Below are 17,106 nucleotides of genomic sequence, written 5' to 3' on the forward strand. Positions count from 1 at the left end.
TTCCAAGAAAGATTAATATCAGAGGGAGGTCACACAGTAATTATGGTAATGTAAGCCTACTTGGCTAAGCACTTACATTCTTTTATTACAAGTTGCAGGTTCCTATAAGTAGCATAGAATCATAGAATGTTAGAGTTGGAAGGGACCTCCAGGGTCCTCGTGTCCAACCTCCTTCTCAATGAGGAATTCACTAAACCATCTCAGACAGATGTCTGTCCAGTCTCTGAAGACTTCCATTGAAGGAGAACTCACCACCTCTCGTGGCCGCCTGTTCTACTCATTGATCACCCTCTGTCACGGGTGTGTCAGGTTTGACAGACAGTCATACGAGGTCCGGCTGTAGAAGGTCACTGCGTTTGGCCTTGCAAACCTGACCGATCAGCTGATCGCTACGTCACCGCAGGTCCTGGCAGTACAGTACACTGCGCGCGCTCCCGCAGTGTACCGCCGGCCGCCGGGAGGAGAGGATTGCCGCCGGGGACCAGGAGGACACCGGGGACTGCCGGACAGGTGAGTATAAAGGTTTTTTTTTATTTTTACTTTTTCTTTTTACTACCACGGGCACGCGGGCTGGGCAGAGCAGACTACTGCTCCTCCCAACCACGCTGCTCTTACTGTTATCAGCGGGAGCGGTGGTCGGATGAGAGGAGAAGTAGTCCTCTCCCGACCCGAGTACCACCCGCAGCGCATTTCCGCAGCAAACTCGCGGCCATTGGCTTTAATTTAAACGCAGCAAACCCACAAGTATAGATATTACACCTGTGGGTTTGCTGTGGTTCAATGGAAGTCAATGGGCGCGAGTTTGCGGCAGAAACGCCCGAACAATGGTCATGCTGCGTTTTTTACTAAAATGGTAATCCGGAGCGGAAATTCGGGCATCATGTGCACAGCACATCCGGATTACCATTGCTATAGCTGGCAGACCTATTAACAAGTGTTTTCGCAGCATTTCCGCGGTGGGAAAACGCATCAAAAACGCTTTGTGTGCACATAGCCTTAGAGTCAGCTAGGGCCAGGTTTCATGCTCGGCGATAGGTGCAGAATCTATATAGGGTCCATATGGAGTCAGGGTTTGTCGTTTGAGCTGTTTAGGGTTCTCCACTCCCCCTTTCTCTACTTGTAGGGCATCCTTCCCTTTTCCTGTTGTTATACACTGGGTTCTCCCCATACCCAGCATGACACCCTCACTGCCAAAAAGTTTTTTTTAATATCTAATGTGAATCTTTTCACTTTCAGTTTCATTCCATAGATTCTCGTGTTTCCATCTGAAAATGATACCTCTATACTGTGACATCCCTTCAGATATTTGTAGACAGCTATTAAGTCTCCTCTTAGCCTTATTTTTTGCAAGCTAACCATTCCACGTCGGACATACAGTGGTGGCCAAAAGTATTGGCACCCCTGCAATTCTGTCAGATAAAACTCAGTTTCTAGTAGAATGAAGCAAAAATCAAATCATTGATCATTTCACACAAAACTCCAAAAATGGGCCAGACAAAAGTATTGGCACCCTCAGCCTAATACTTGGTTGCACAACCTTTAGCTAAAATAACTGCGAACAACCACTTCCGGTAACCATCAATGAGTTTCTTACAATGCTCTGCTGGAATTGTAGACCATTCTTCTTTGGAAACTGCTCCAGGTCCCTGATATTTGAAGGGTGCCTTCTCCAAACTGCCATTTTGAGATCTGTCCACAGGTATTCTATGGGATTCAGGTCTGGACACATTGCTGGCCACCTTAGAAGTCTCCAGTGCTTTCTCTCAAACCATTTTATAGTGCTTTTGGAAGTGTGTTTTGGGTCATTGTCCTGCTGGAAGACCCATGACCTGTGAGGGAGACCCAGACCCAGCTTTCTCACACTGGGCCCTACGTTATGCTGCAAAATTTGTTGGTAGTCTTCAGACTTCATAATGCCATGCACACGGTCAAGCAGTCCAGTGCCAGAGGCAGCAAAGCAACCCCAAAACGTCAGGGAACCTCCGCCATGTTTGACTGTAGGGACCGTGTTCTTTTCTTTGAATGCCTCTTTTTTTTTCCTGTACACTCTATGTTGATGCTTTTTCCCAAAAAGCTCTACTTTTGTCTCATCTGACCAGAGAACATTCTTCCAAAACGTTTTAGGCTTTCTCAGGTAAGTTTTGGCAAACTCCAGCCTGGCTTTTTTATGTCTCGGGGTAAGAAGTGGGGTCTTCCTGGGTATCCTACCATACAGTCCCTTTTCATTCAGATGCCAACGGATAGTACAGGTTGACACTGTTGTACCCTCGGACTGCAGGGCAGCTTGAACTTGTTTGGATGTTAGTCGAGGTTCTTTATCCACCATCCGCACAATCTTGCGTTGAAATCTCTAGTCAATTTTTCTTTTCCGTCCACATCTAGGGAGGTTAGCCACAGTGCCATGGGCTTTAAGCTTCTTGATTACACTGCGCACGGCAGACACAGGAACATTCAGGTCTTTGGAGATGGACTTGTAGCCTTGAGATTGCTCATGCTTCCTCACAATTTGGTTTCTCAAGTCCTCAGACAGTTCTTTGGTCTTCTTTCTTTTCTCCATGCTCAATGTGGTACACACAAGGATACAGAACAGAGGTTGAGTCAACTTTAATCCATGTTAACTGGCTGCAAGTGTGATTTAGTTATTGCCAACACCTGTTAGGTGCCACAGGTAAGTTACAGGTGCTGTTAATTACACGAATTAGAGAAGCATCACATGATTTTTCAAACAGTGCCAATACTTTTGTCCACCCCCTTTTTTAGGTTTGGTGTGGAATTATATCCAATTTGGCTTTAGGACAATTATTTTTGTGTTTTTTCATTGAAGACAAATTAAATGAAGATAATAATACCAAAGAATTTGTGATTGCAATCATTTTCAGGAAGAAACTGAGTATTATCTGACAGAATTGCAGGGGTGCCAATACTTTTGACCACCACTGTAGTTTGCAGTCCGCTCACCATCCTGGTAGCTCTCTCTGGAAGCATTGAAATTAGTGACTGTGTTGGAGATTCCAGCTCATCGAGGGAGCTTTACGGGACACCTTTAAAGTTTTTGCATCTCCATCTGATCTGTCAATCCACAATTAGAGAACATTCAATTTCATTTTAAGAAGAATGATCACCAATACACTGTCGGCCTCTTAATAGATCTATTGTAGCTACATTTTCTTGACACAACTACAAATGTATCCTTGGATTGATGGTTGTTTAATCACCCAATAGAAGTGCACAGGGAGCTACTGTTCCTGATCAATAAAGATCCGTCCTTCTTTAATCCATCCGAGGCTTAACCTGCACATTGCTTATACATGTTTAGTGTCTCTGCACTTCATATGACACAGGTAAAGTCTTACAAGCTTTACTGTACAAGTCTTAAGACGTGTACACAAAATGGAGATTACGGTAAAGTGAATCTTGTGTTAGAGGAGCGTGCGGAAGTAAAGTAATATGATTCGGAGGTGAGCGCTGCCGTAACTTGGAGCATTACTGACAGTTATGAGATGAACTAAAGCATCCAGTTATTGAATGATTCACACAAAATCTACATCGGGGTGTGGTACGTCTAAAAGTTAATTTAACGACTTGTACGAAGACCAGAACCTGCGGCAATATTGGTAATATCTTAAGAATGTCCCAGGCAGAGAAAGCCCCAGCGATTAAAGTGACAGTGATCCTGACTGACGGGAAATCCTAACCTGGTGTCTTAGTAATTGTCCATTATACGGCTTAAACGCCACTTCCAAGGAGGAATGCAGCTGACTTTCAACACGTAACCATGTCTTCATGATTAATACCCGTAGTCAGTGCGACAGCTTTAACAATATAAGAACTGGATGTTTATTATTGGAAAAGTACTTATAGCTAATTACATCAACCTACATCTCCTCATATGAAACATCAAGCTTCTGTAGTTATAACTAGCCAATAATATATAGTCAACATCTCTTCATCTTGCCCCAAATGGATAAGAAACTCTTCCTATTCCGTATGTATGTCATCACTAGTGCATGCAAAGTTGTCTGACAGCCATAAACTTCATGAAGACCCAATGGTTTTGAATTATCATGTCCCAAGAACACCGGATTATCACGTTGAACAGCTACAAATGACCCAGACTTCTAAACTTGCGTGTGTCCTATTAAACATGTACAAAAAAAGGCAAAAGGCAAATTTAATCCAAATTAAACTACTGATCGGAAACAACTAGATGGCTTAGGGTAGAGTTCTGCAAGCCTTGTAGAGAGTTGGAAAATCTTGGAATTTGATGGAACTTAAAGTCAACTACTGCCAGAAATGACAGGGACTCATTTTAGATGGACGGCGACGAACTGGAAGGACTTCAATCTACTCGGATCAATGATCACTCAAGATGCAGCAATGACACCGAAACTCAATATGAGAATAGCTATGGGCAAATCAACAATGAAGTCACTGGACAAGGTCTTCAATTCGAGAAACATTTCACATAGTTTGGTCTTTTCTATAGTAACATATGGATGCGAAACCTGGATGATGAAAAAACAATAGAGTAGAAGAATCGACACCTTCCAAATGTGATCCTGTGGAAGGATGTTATCGATACCATGGATGCCAGAAAAAAGCTAATTAAACTAAACGACAGGAGGGCACCACACAATAAGAGGGGATCAGTCTTGAGCATACCAAAAGAAGTACAATAAATGGAGAAGAAAGTATGCACAACCAAGAAATCACCTACCAATATCGAAATTTATTAACACATAAGTCAAGACATACATTTAAAAACATTTAAAATACATAAAAAGAAATAGCCAGATAATAAGACAAAAATAAGACTGTTGTTTCCCCCATCTGTCACAATAGGGCACCACTACAGTAAATAACCAGCCAATAGTATAAATATGAATATAAATAATAGTATAATGACTCTTGGAATTACATAACATACCCAAGGAATGTAATAATAGATTATGATCCAAGTACATATGAATTTGTACTAAACATAAAATATAGGAAATCAGTATATCAGTATATACAGTGGTGGCCAAAAGTATTGGCACCCCTGCAATTCTGTCAGATAATACTCAGTTTCTTCCTGAAAATGATTGCAATCACAAATTCTTTGGTATTATTATCTTCATTTAATTTGTCTTCAATGAAAAAGCACAAAAAGAATTGTCTTAAAGCCAAATTGGATATAATTCCACACCAAACCTAAAAAAGGGGGTGGACAAAAGTATTGGCACCGTTTGAAAAATCATGTGATGCTTCTCTAATTCGTGTAATTAACAGCACCTGTAACTTACCTGTGGCACCTAACAGGTGTTGGCAATAATTAAATCACACTTGCAGCCAGTTAACATGGATTAAAGTTGACTCAACCTCTGTCCTGTGTCCTTGTGTGTACCACATTGAGCATGGAGAAAAGAAAGAAGACCAAAGAACTGTCTGAGGACTTGAGAAACCAAATTGTGAGGAAGCATGAGCAATCTCAAGGCTACAAGTCCATCTCCAAATACCTGAATGTTCCTGTGTCTTCCATGCGCAGTGTCATCAAGAAGTTTAAAGCCCATGGCACTGTGGCTAACCTCCCTAGATGTGGACGGAAAAGAAAAATTGACTAGAGATTTCAACGCAAGATTGTGCGGATGGTGGATAAAGAACCTCGACTAACATCCGAACAAGTACAAGCTGCCCTGCAGTCCGAGGGTACAACAGTGTCAACCTATACTATCCGTCGGCGTCTGAATTAAAAGGGACTGTATGGTAGGATACCCAGGAAGACCCCACTTCTTACCCCGAGACATAAAAAAGCCAGGCTGGAGTTTGCCAAAACTTACCTGAGAAAGCCTAAAACGTTTTGGAAGAATGTTCTCTGGTCAGATGAGACAAAAGTAGAGCTTTTTGGGAAAAAGCATCAACATAGAGTGTACAGGAAAAAAAAGAGGCATTCAAAGAAAAGAACACTGTCCCTACAGTCAAACATGGCGGAGGTTCCCTGATGTTTTGGGGTTGCTTTGCTGCCTCTGGCACTGGACTGCTTGACCGTGTGCATGGCATTATGAAGTCTGAAGACTACCAACAAATTTTGCAGCATAATGTAGGGCCCAGTGTGAGAAACCTGGGTCTCCCTCAGAGGTCATGGGTCTTCCAGCAGGACAATGACCCAAAACACACTTCCAAAAGCACTATAAAATGGTTTGAGAAAAAGCACTGGAGACTTCTAAGGTGGCCAGCAATGTGTCCAGACCTGAATCCCATAGAACACCTGTGGACAGATCTCAAAATGGCAGTTTGGAGAAGGCACCCTTCAAATATCAGGGACCTGGAGCAGTTTGCCAAAGAAGAATAGTCTACAATTCCAGCAGAGCATTGTAAGAAACTCATTGATGGTTACCGGAAGCGGTTGTTCGCAGTTATTTTGGCTAAAGGTTGTGTAAACAAGTATTAGGCTGAGGGTGCCAATACTTTTGTCCGTCCCATTTTTGGAGTTTTGTGTGAAATGATCAATGATTTGATTTTTGCTTCATTCTCTTTTGTGTTTTTTCCTTGCAAGCAAATTAAATGAAGATAAGACCAATGAATTTGTGATTACAATCATTTTCTGGAAGAAACTGAGTATTATCTGACAGAATTGCAGGGGTGCCAATACTTTTGGCCACCATTGTATATACTATATATAGTCGTATTTATAGAATATACAGTACAGACTAAAAGTTTGGACACACCTTCTTATTTAAAGATTTTTCTGTATTTTCATGACTATGAAAATTGTACATTCACACTGAAGGCATCAAAACTATGAATTAAGACATGTGGAATTATCTACTTAACAAAATGTGTTAAACAACTCAAAATATGTCTTATATTCTAGGTTCTTCAAAGTAGCCACCTTTTGCTTTGATGACTGCTTTGCACACTCTTGGCATTCTCTTGATGAGCTTCCAGAGGTAGTCACCGGAAATGGTTTTCACTTCACAGGTGTGCCCTGTCAGGTTTAACAAGTGGGATTTCTTGCCTTATAAATGGGGTTGGGACCATCAGTTGTGTTGTACTGAAGTCTGGTGGATACACAGCTGATAGTCCTACTGAATAGACTGTTAGAATTTGTATTATGGCAAGAAAAAAGCAGCTAAGTAAAGAAAAACGAGTGGCCATCATTACTTTAAGAAATGAAGGTCAGTCAGTGTGAAAAATTGAGAAAACTTTGAAAGTGTCCCCAAGTGCAGTTGCAAAAACCATCAAGCGCTACAAAGAAACTGGCTCACATGAGGACCATCCCAGGAAAGGAAGACCAAGAGTCACCTCTGCTTCTGAGGATAAGTTTATCCGAGTCACCAGCCTCAGAAATCGCAGGTTAACAGCAGCTCAGATTAGAGACCAGGTCAATGCCACACAGAGTTCTAGCAGCAGACACATCTCTACAACAACTGTTAAGAGGAGACTTTGTGCAGCAGGCCTTCATGGTAAAATAGCTGCTAGGAAACCACTGCTAAGGACAGGCAACCACCAGAAGAGACTTGTTTGGGCTAAAGAACACAAGGAATGGACATTAGACCAGTGGAAATCTGTGCTTTGGTCTGATGAGTCCAAATTTGAGATCTTTGGTTCCAACCACCGTGTCTTTGTGCGATGCAGAAAAGGTGAACGGATGGACTCTACATGCCTGGTTCCCACCGTGAAGCATGGAGGAGGAGGTGTGATGGTGTGGGAGTGCTTTGCTGGTGACACTGTTGGGGATTTATTCAAAATTGAAGGCATACTGAACCAGCATGGCTACCACAGCATCTTGCAGCGGCATGCTATTCCATCCGGTTTGCGTTTAGTTGGACCATTATTTATTTTTCAACAGGACAATGACCCCAAACACACCTCCAGGCTGTGTAAGGGCTATTTGACCAAGAAGGAGAGGGATGGGGTGCTACGCCAGATGACCTGGCCTCCACAGTCACCAGACCTGAACCCAATCGAGATGGTTTGGGGTGAGCTGGACCGCAGAGTGAAGGCAAAAGGGCCAACAAGTGCTAAGCATCTCTGGGAACTCCTTCAAGATTGTTGGAAGACCATTTCCGGTGACTACCTCTTGAAGCTCATCAAGAGAATGCCGAGAGTGTGCAAAGCAGTCATCAAAGCAAAAGGTGGCTACTTTGAAGAACCTAGAATATAAGACATATTTTCAGTTGTTTCACACTTTTTTGTTAAGTATATAATTCCACATGTGTTAATTCATAGTTTTGATGCCTTCAGTGTAAATGTACAATTTTCATAGTCATGAAAATACAGAAAAATCTTTAAATGAGAAGGTGTGTCCAATCTTTTGGTCTGCACTGTATATTCATATTTATACTATTGGCAGGTCATGTACTGTTGTGGTGCCCTATTGTGACAGGTGGGGGAGACTAAGGCCTTATTTTTGGCTTTTTTTCTGGCTATTTCTTTTTATGTATTATAAATATTTTTACATTTATGTTTTAGCTTATGTGTTAATAAATTTTGATATTTTTAGGTGATCTCTTGGTTGTGCATACTTTTTTTCTCTCCATTTACAATACCATGGATGGCAAGAAGAACAAACAAATCAATTTTAGAACAAATCAAGCCAGACATGTCATTTGAAGAAAGGATCGCCAAGCTATGACTTGCCTACTTTGGACACATCATATGAAGAGACCAACGATGGAGAAGGACATCATGGTCAGAAGAATAGAAGGAACAAGGCGAAGAGGAAGACCAGCAACTCGGTGGCTTGATAGTATCAAGATAACGGCGGAGAAGACCCTGGTGGACCTATCTAGACTGCACAAGATCGATCATCCATCAAGTCGCCATGGTTCGAGATTGAACTGAAGGCCATTAAAAAACAAAAAAAAGTCCAATTACTCATAAAAGTTTGAAACACCAAAATGGAGCTACCAGCATACGGCAGAAACTAGATTGTACACCTGATTTGAATTGACATTGGTAAAAAAAAAATCCCAGTACTTTATAAATGTGATGTACTCTTGTAACAAATTAAGCCAAAGTCAAAAACGATGGTCGATGAGAAGAAAATGCCATAAAAACTGACCGGATGCTATATAAACAAGCATCTGCGCCCCCTTTTCTGTGTCAAACAATTCTAGCTGTTTTCAACAGAGTAAAAACTTTTTATAAAGAAAACTTGGCTGTGTCTCTGCTCCTGGGACTAAATATCTTGTAGGCCTCATGGTCCGGGCCTCAACCAGGAGAGAACATGATAAATGTTTTTTTTTTCCATTTTATATAGTAAAACAATTAAAAGTAGCAAAAAGAAACATAAACCTCATGCCTCCGCACAAATCTGGGCATATTTTATGAGTCTCTATGCTTAGGGTCAAGTTTCATTAGTTAGGTCTGGAGGATGATTGGGATGGGGTGGGGAGAAGAAGGGGCAATCAAATACCGGGTGGTGCAGATGTTACGTTTCTGGGGATGATCAAGTTTCGGAAAACCAGAACTTGATGCTTTGTTTTCACTCACTCACTGGTTAAACCCTCACATCTGTCTAATGAAATTCAACCTCATGGCATGGACTGAACCTGTGGAGCATGGAGATTCATAAGCACAGAAGCCGGAGTAACATGGAATCAGGTAAACGTCACAGAGGTGCAATGATAAGTGTGCATTGTGGCCTAAAGCAGAATTTTAACCGATCACAGACTCATCTTAAAAGGTTTTACAATTTTTAGAAAACTCATGTGCCCTGGCGCAGTTTGCAACATGGACGTCACATCAACAGCGCTGCAGCCATCAATGATGGTTAAATTAAAATATCATATAAATCAGCACCAGAGGATTCTAGTAGTAATGATAGCAGTTTAGTAGAGCACAGAAAAAGATAAAAAAAATAAATAAAAAAAATTATATATATATATATATATATATATATATATATATATATACATATATATATATATATAAAACTACAAAGTTGGCCAGAGTAGGAGCTGGCCTTACAGAGTGGCTTTCCATTTTCGCTCTATGGCCACAGCCCCACTATCAGTATTCAGTCAGTATTTTTTCTCAGGAGTGGGAGCCAAAACCAGGAGTGAGTGATAAATGCAGAATTGGTGACTTGTTTCTATTATACCTTTTCTCTGATTGTTCCTCACCTGGTTTTGGCTCCCACTCCTGAGAAAAAATACTGACTGAATACTGACCAAATACTGATAGCGGGGCCGGGGCCTTAAATAGGACTTTCGAGCAGAGGACGCCTGTCATGACATGCCTTGATACAACATTATAATACTTTATTCACATATCAGTATTTTTTATCAGTATCAGTCCAAAATATAGAACAGATGTTAAAATTTTAATGATAGTTTTTCTCTATAAGTCCCATTCCTGGTTTTGGCATACAAACACTGATGTAAAATACTGACCAAATACTGATGTGTGAATAAGCCCTAAGACATTAGATACCAGTTCAATATTTTTTTTTTTTTTGCATTTCATAGCTCATATAGGACACATTCATCTTCTTTTGTACATCCATTAACTATGTTTTACCCTTCATATATTTTTTTTTTCTAAACCGTTATCCACAATTCTTTCTCCTACTGGGATTGTTTTTCTTCCACATAACCGTCATGATGTAATTTGACTTTCATCTGTTCACCATAAGACAAAAAAGCTGTCACAGTGCAATACTGATGAAGGGTGTATTAGTGTGACTGACGGCATAACAGATCCCAGGAAAACATGAAGCCTTGAAAGTGAATGGATGCCAGATCATATGCAGTGTGCACAGGGTGTAAAATGTCTACATTTTTTTCCCAAAATGTGGTGAACACATGGACATCCGCAGCCATGGAAATTCTTCACAACTCTAAATAGCAACATATTTATAAAGACCAGGTGTAATGTGTCTTACTGGACCTACAGGGCCAATCAGCCCAATGTGCCGCTGTGCAACGTAAGCCCTCATTCAGACATCAGTAATTTCTAACGTATGTAAGAAAAAAAAAGGTTTGAATATCATCAGTGTTTGCTCAGGGTTTCAGTTTTTACCATCAGAATTTCATCATTGATTTTCACATATTAAAAAGTAAACTACAAATATTAATTACGGACAGTACACTGATCCGCGTGCCGTCGGTGATTTTCACGGACCCATACACCGGTATTGTTAATTTGGGTCCACAATGTGGATCCAAAACTGGTCATGGTCCACAAAAAAAAAACCCAGACATGTGAACAGCTCCAAAGATTAGAATAGGTACGAGTTCTACCCGTGAAAACGAAGGAGAGAACACGTGTGGAAAATGGACGTCTGAATGAGGCCTACGTGCGAGGGGGACGAAAACCTCTTCACTTCCACTATTCTGTTTAATCAATGAGTAATGGGACAGCAATGTGATTTTACTTCAGACAAAGGTGGAGACCGAGAGTTACATGACGACGCCACCTTTTGTCCTGTGGCCTAGTATTTGGCTTCTGGAAGCCTTGGGCAGGATACCTGAGAAAACCCTACACGGTCATATTTCACCTTAAAGAAATACTCCACCTAAGGATGAAAATGATGATGACTAATACAAACTGCCCTGGGAAGGAGGTGACTGATGGCAAGCAGCAGTGTGAGAACACGGCTCTGAGTCACGGCTGACAGTTTGGTCACTAGGGTTGCCATGCCTAACAACGACAGTCCCTAGTAACCGGGCTACCTCAGATTACTTGAATCATCGGTTTAAGAAGGCTTGTAGGGACCAGATTTTATCTAAATTGAGTAAACCTGAAGCCTTAAAACCACCTTTAATGCAAGTAGAATAATGTTCATTACTATAGTCATGATGACCAGACTACTGGGGACATGTTTGCATCTGTTATGCCAAATTCTGCCTTTTAGCTTTATCTTTACTTTTTCTCTAGTTAAAGCTTATATAGTTAATGGGGTTATCCACGACTGGTTTATTTTTTTTTTTTACTATGGGCCTAAGAACTAACAAACAGGCAGATAGTTGCCAACTACGGCGCCGGCTCAGAGCAGTTGCTGTCCGCCGCTACTGCCTCTTCACGTCAACAGAGCAGCTCTTTCTCTTCTGGGCTGCTCTTTCGATGGGGCATAACTGCCAGCGTCATGCTGACTGACAGCCAGATCCCCACAGCGGGTAGCCGGCTGTCAGTCAGCATGACATTGGCAGTCACCCCCCCCCCGTCAACAGAACAGGGCGGAAGAGAAAAAGCTGATCTGTTGACATTATGTCAGCAGAAACAGCAGATTTGAGGGCAGGAGCTGGCAGAGATCGGCGGTGGGCAGAACAGGCAGGTTGTTAGCAATTATCTTCCTGTTGTTAAAATAAATAAATAAAAGATAATAAAATAGTAAAATAAAATAAAAGATAATAAAATAAAGTAAATAATAATAAAGATTAAATAAGTAAATAATAAAGTAAATAAGATAATAATAACAACAACAACAACAACAATAATGTAAATAGAAAAAACAGAAAATACAATAGCCCTGGATAACCCCTTTACGAGTCTGCTGTAACTACTGCTTCTGGCACTTTGGGGTGATGTGAAGATTAAATATGCATTCCCGAGATCAGCCAAAAATGGATCAACAAGTTGGATATTTTAAGCAATTTAATAGAAGCTGCTTTAAGGCTTGTCAGCCAATCAGCAAAAAATATAGCATGTGCACTTTCTATAGGGGGCAATGTAACGCAGTACTTTTAAAACTCTTTTAGGGCTCATACCCATATGTGTGGAAAAAAACGTTCCAATATTTGGACAGAAAAATCGTACGAGTGTCATGCGATTTTCAGGAGAGGACAATGCGATTTTTCACACCTAGCATCCGTATGACATCCATATGCAATGCGTTTTTTTCTCTGCAACTATTATTCTACAATCATTTACAGTGTTCTATGCGACAGAATGGTAATGTATCCGTAAAAATCGGACAGCACTCGCATGGTCCGTATGCTGTCCGTTTTTTTTCACGCACCCATTGACTTGCATTGGCGAGGCTTGTCCGATATACGCGGCAAATCGCAGTCCGATTTCAGCTGAGAAAAAAATTGCAGATGAGCTGTAACTAATAGATTAACATTGGTCAGAGTGCAATCTGATTTTTTATCGGATTGCACTCTTCCGTTTTTCTCACAAATGAGTATGAGCCCTTATACAGAGGCAGACACAGACAGAAGAAGCCCCTGTGCAAGAATGGTATATTAACCCTTTGCAGTCCAATAGTTTATCACAATGCACCCTTTTATGTATCTATGATATAAGCCTCTTTGAAGGTGGTAGTGGCCCCCTTACCTCTTGGGCCCCTGTGCAGCTACACAGGTTGCACCAATTGTTTGTCCGCCCCTGCTTTTATATGTCTGCAATCATTGCTAAATTCTAATGGCCAATAATTGTCTAGTCAATATTATTGCAATTGGTTTTCCACAAGCTAAGCTCTATTATGGCCCAGGACTTAATAACTTAATAAATCTGTACTTCTATGGATGTACTTCAATGTAACACTGAACATGTCAGCAGCTGGACCCAGAAAGACACAGACAACTGTTCTCCAGTCAAGTGGTGCGTAGTCGGATCCAGACTTGTAGATGTTAACGTTTCTTAAATTAGTCAGTTGTAAATAAGAGCAGCAGATTTTCTCATTGGAGGCGAGTTATATTTATTCACGTGTATCACAGCACTTTAAATAATTGATCACATCATATTACTCACGGGATGAAAATGCGTGGTGCATCTCAAGTGATTCCGTTTATCTTGATGATAATGGGAAACAGACATAATGAGAATTCTAGGAGTTTATTGCACTGTAAGAGTATCCGGCCTCCTCTCTGCCCTCTCTGCCTTTTCCCACACGATTCAGGGTCTTACAGCAAGAATTCATTAATTGTGGCCGGGATGGGAAGTGAGGAAGGAGAAGCGGCAGCGAGGAGTCAGTGAGGCGCACGATGTGGGGATGAGTGAAGGCTCTCTTGTAGTGCACATACAATAGGAACTTAATATGGAGTCAGGCACCGAACACACAATGAGACGCCATGTCACTGGATCCGCCATATTTGCTTCATTCATGCGACATTGTATGTAATGTATATCCTGTGCACACTTTTACACCAAAATCTCAATGCATACAGGTATTTACAACCAGGATAATAAAAACAGAGCAATTATCAAAAATTACCTATCATTTAAACCACTTTTTTGTGTTTTTTATTTTATTTTGCCAATGTTTTCATATTTTTCCATATCAGAGTCTGTATTAAAAATTAATACAAATCGTGCAATTTTCACACTGGCCACTAGGGCTGTTTCAGGGAATCCAAATGTACATTATCCACAAAGAACAGACCCGGAACTTTATTTTTCATATTGGAGCATCTAATGAGCGTGTGCAAAGATCATTTTGAATGGAAGGGAGCAGGGTCAGCTGTGACCACAGATGAGTGAATACGAACTGTAAAGTTGGGGGGTTCATACCAGACACCCAGTGTCCAGTGCTGGACTCCGAACACGGACTTCTCCTGGAAGTCCATTTTACAGTTCGGAGAGGAGAGAACTAGCGAGAGAGATTTTCCAGCTCCAAAGTTCAGGTCCACATTGATTTTTATGGGGTTAGGGTCCAGGTTCAAGTTCAGGTACAGTTTTGGTACCCGAACCGAACTTTGGACTAACGTTCGATCGAACCCAATGAGCTCGAACTTCCACGGGTCCGCTCATCCCTAGCTGTGACATCTCCTATTGTGATTGGTGGTGCCCGTGTTATCAGCTGTTTATTGAGATATTACTTGTTGTTACAATCCTGCCTAGGCTGATAAAGAGTCTGCTGAAAACTCTTCCAAACAGGAAGTAGGAATCTAAAAAAGCCTCAGTGATCACTGTGAAAACGGGAAGATTAATAATTTTTCTTTTCTTTATAAAGTTTGTGCTATGAAAAAAAAATTGCCAACTTTTTTTTTAATACATGGAATACAAAAATAGGCAATTTTCTGATTTTTTTTTTTTAACCATTTTTAATAAAAAATGTTAAGGAGATCCCCTTCAACCACCACAGATGCCAACAGACTAAGCTAGAGTCATTGATCATTGCATTAGGGGAAGTCGAGAAGCCCGAGCCCCAAATGAACGGAGGTGGATGTTCCAATACCTTAAGAAGTAAGATTTTAAGTACGTTTGTTTCACGATAACCTTTCAGTGTAAACCGGCTGCCGATCACCCGATCAACGAGCAAAATGTTCTTCTGCGCAATGGGACAGAAGTATCATCCAGAGGAAGTGACTTACACAGAACTTGACCTCTGCTATATGTTTCTGATCAACATCTGCACAGATTAATCAAAGGAGAAAATGGAATTATGTCTCCACATTAATGTCTATGACGTATGAACAGTATGACGGCCTGGCATCAATTATACAATTCAGTTCAATGATGCCGAATGGAGCCGAGACGTTCACTCCCCATCATTGCTGAATAATGGCTGCAAGGTAAATATCCCTTAACATTACAGATTGCACCTACGTGTGCAACACTATCGTAAAAATAAAAAGAAATTAAGATTCCTGTAGGATTTACAGCTGGTTACAGGTGACAGCACAGCATTATAATAATAGGTTTTATAGTCAGCTGCATGTCTGGTATCAGTATAGGGGCGTACGGAGGAATGTATGAGGCGGGGGTCCCTGTCATCAGCCGGATAAATCATAAATGTGGCGGACGTGGCCAAAGATCCCCTGCAACAAAGAGATGAAGTTTAAATCGTAAATTTACAGTTTCCATCTAATGCACCGAGACGAGATGGATAAGAAGCTGCAGATGTCAGACTTCCATTAAGCAGAGGATGGAAATAGAAGACAAAATCGCAGTAAAGGACTGCATCGCCTCTCATCACCTCCGCTCCTCGATGACATAGCACGTCAGCAACTAAATCCGGCTTCTACTACCGTATCAAAAGGAAGATCCGTGTAATCAATACATAATAAGGCCGGGCAGACCGGATAGATTTTCCTTCACCCCACACAGGGTGATGGTCAATAGAGTTGGTCGAGCAACAGCAGATGTCTCCGCAGGTACCGCAGCCACATCAACATGTGCTCCTCGGTATCATGTAATTAAGGACCAGAAGATCGAAGGAGCTACACGTGAAATAAAAAGTAGCAACTTAATGTAACTTCAATCCTCAAGTGGAGACAAGCCGTTATAATAAATATATTTAGCGTTGAAACGTTGTACATGGAATAATTCTAGCTCTACATCAGGTGGATTGATAAATCGTTAGGATCTACTCAGCATTTTCTCTTTTTGCCTTATTTATTGAAGTCATTAGAGTCGAGTGAATTGATGGATCACATTCTCCTCCATCCTCTACTAGTCCAGCACATGATGGCTCCAGATGTCAGATCATCCAAATGTTCCTCTTAACAAGTTATTGGGCAACTCATGAAAAAATAGCATCTGGCTTTTAAGACGACAACTCAGAAACTAGCTCCATTAAAAAGAGTTTTCTTAATAATGTTGGACGGTCCCTCCTCCTCACTGCCAGTACCGTCTTGTACCCCCACCCAAGTTATCAGCGGAGGTCCCATCATTGCGGCCCTAATAGATCATACATTTATCACCTATCCTGTGAATGGATGACGAGAGTGAGACAAGCCAACATAATGTTCACTGTGGAAAATCCTTTTAAGAACACAAAGAATCACTAGATATAACCTCTATCTAGTATATTCAAGTGCAACATTAATTACAATACAAATCACAATCCCCATTAAAGAGAATCTGTCAGTCGGTTTTGCTATGTAATCTGAGAGCAGCATGATGTAGGGGCTGAGACCCTGATCTCAACAATGTGTCACTTACTAGACTGTGCTGCTGTTTTAATAAAATCTGTGTTTTATCAGCAGGAAATTATCACTACAGGACTAGGTGTCTCATGCCTCCTAGTCCAACCACTCCCCCACCACTGATTGGCAGCTTTCTGTCATTATACAATGTACAAAGAAAGCAGCCAACCAGTGCTGTGGGCGGGGTTATACAGAGCTCAGCATTCCGAGCTCTGCTAGATCTGCAGAAGAGAAAACTGTGATTCTATCTTCAGAATTTGAAAGAACAACCAACTAGAAGCTGCTTCCTGGAACATGACCATTTCCC

General features: G+C 41.2%; 1 protein-coding gene across 9 annotated transcripts in view; it reads right to left on the reverse strand.

Annotated features, from left to right (window-relative positions):
• Window positions 1-17,106, reverse strand: part of ST3GAL3 (ST3 beta-galactoside alpha-2,3-sialyltransferase 3) — a 421,053-nt gene that overhangs the window by 119,320 nt on the left and 284,627 nt on the right. The window lies entirely within an intron of this gene.

Source organism: Phyllobates terribilis, unplaced genomic scaffold (assembly GCF_046119375.1).
Source record: "Phyllobates terribilis strain yellow unplaced genomic scaffold, ASM4611937v1 Scaffold_8__6_contigs__length_399053987, whole genome shotgun sequence".
NCBI lineage: Eukaryota > Metazoa > Chordata > Amphibia > Anura > Dendrobatidae > Phyllobates > Phyllobates terribilis.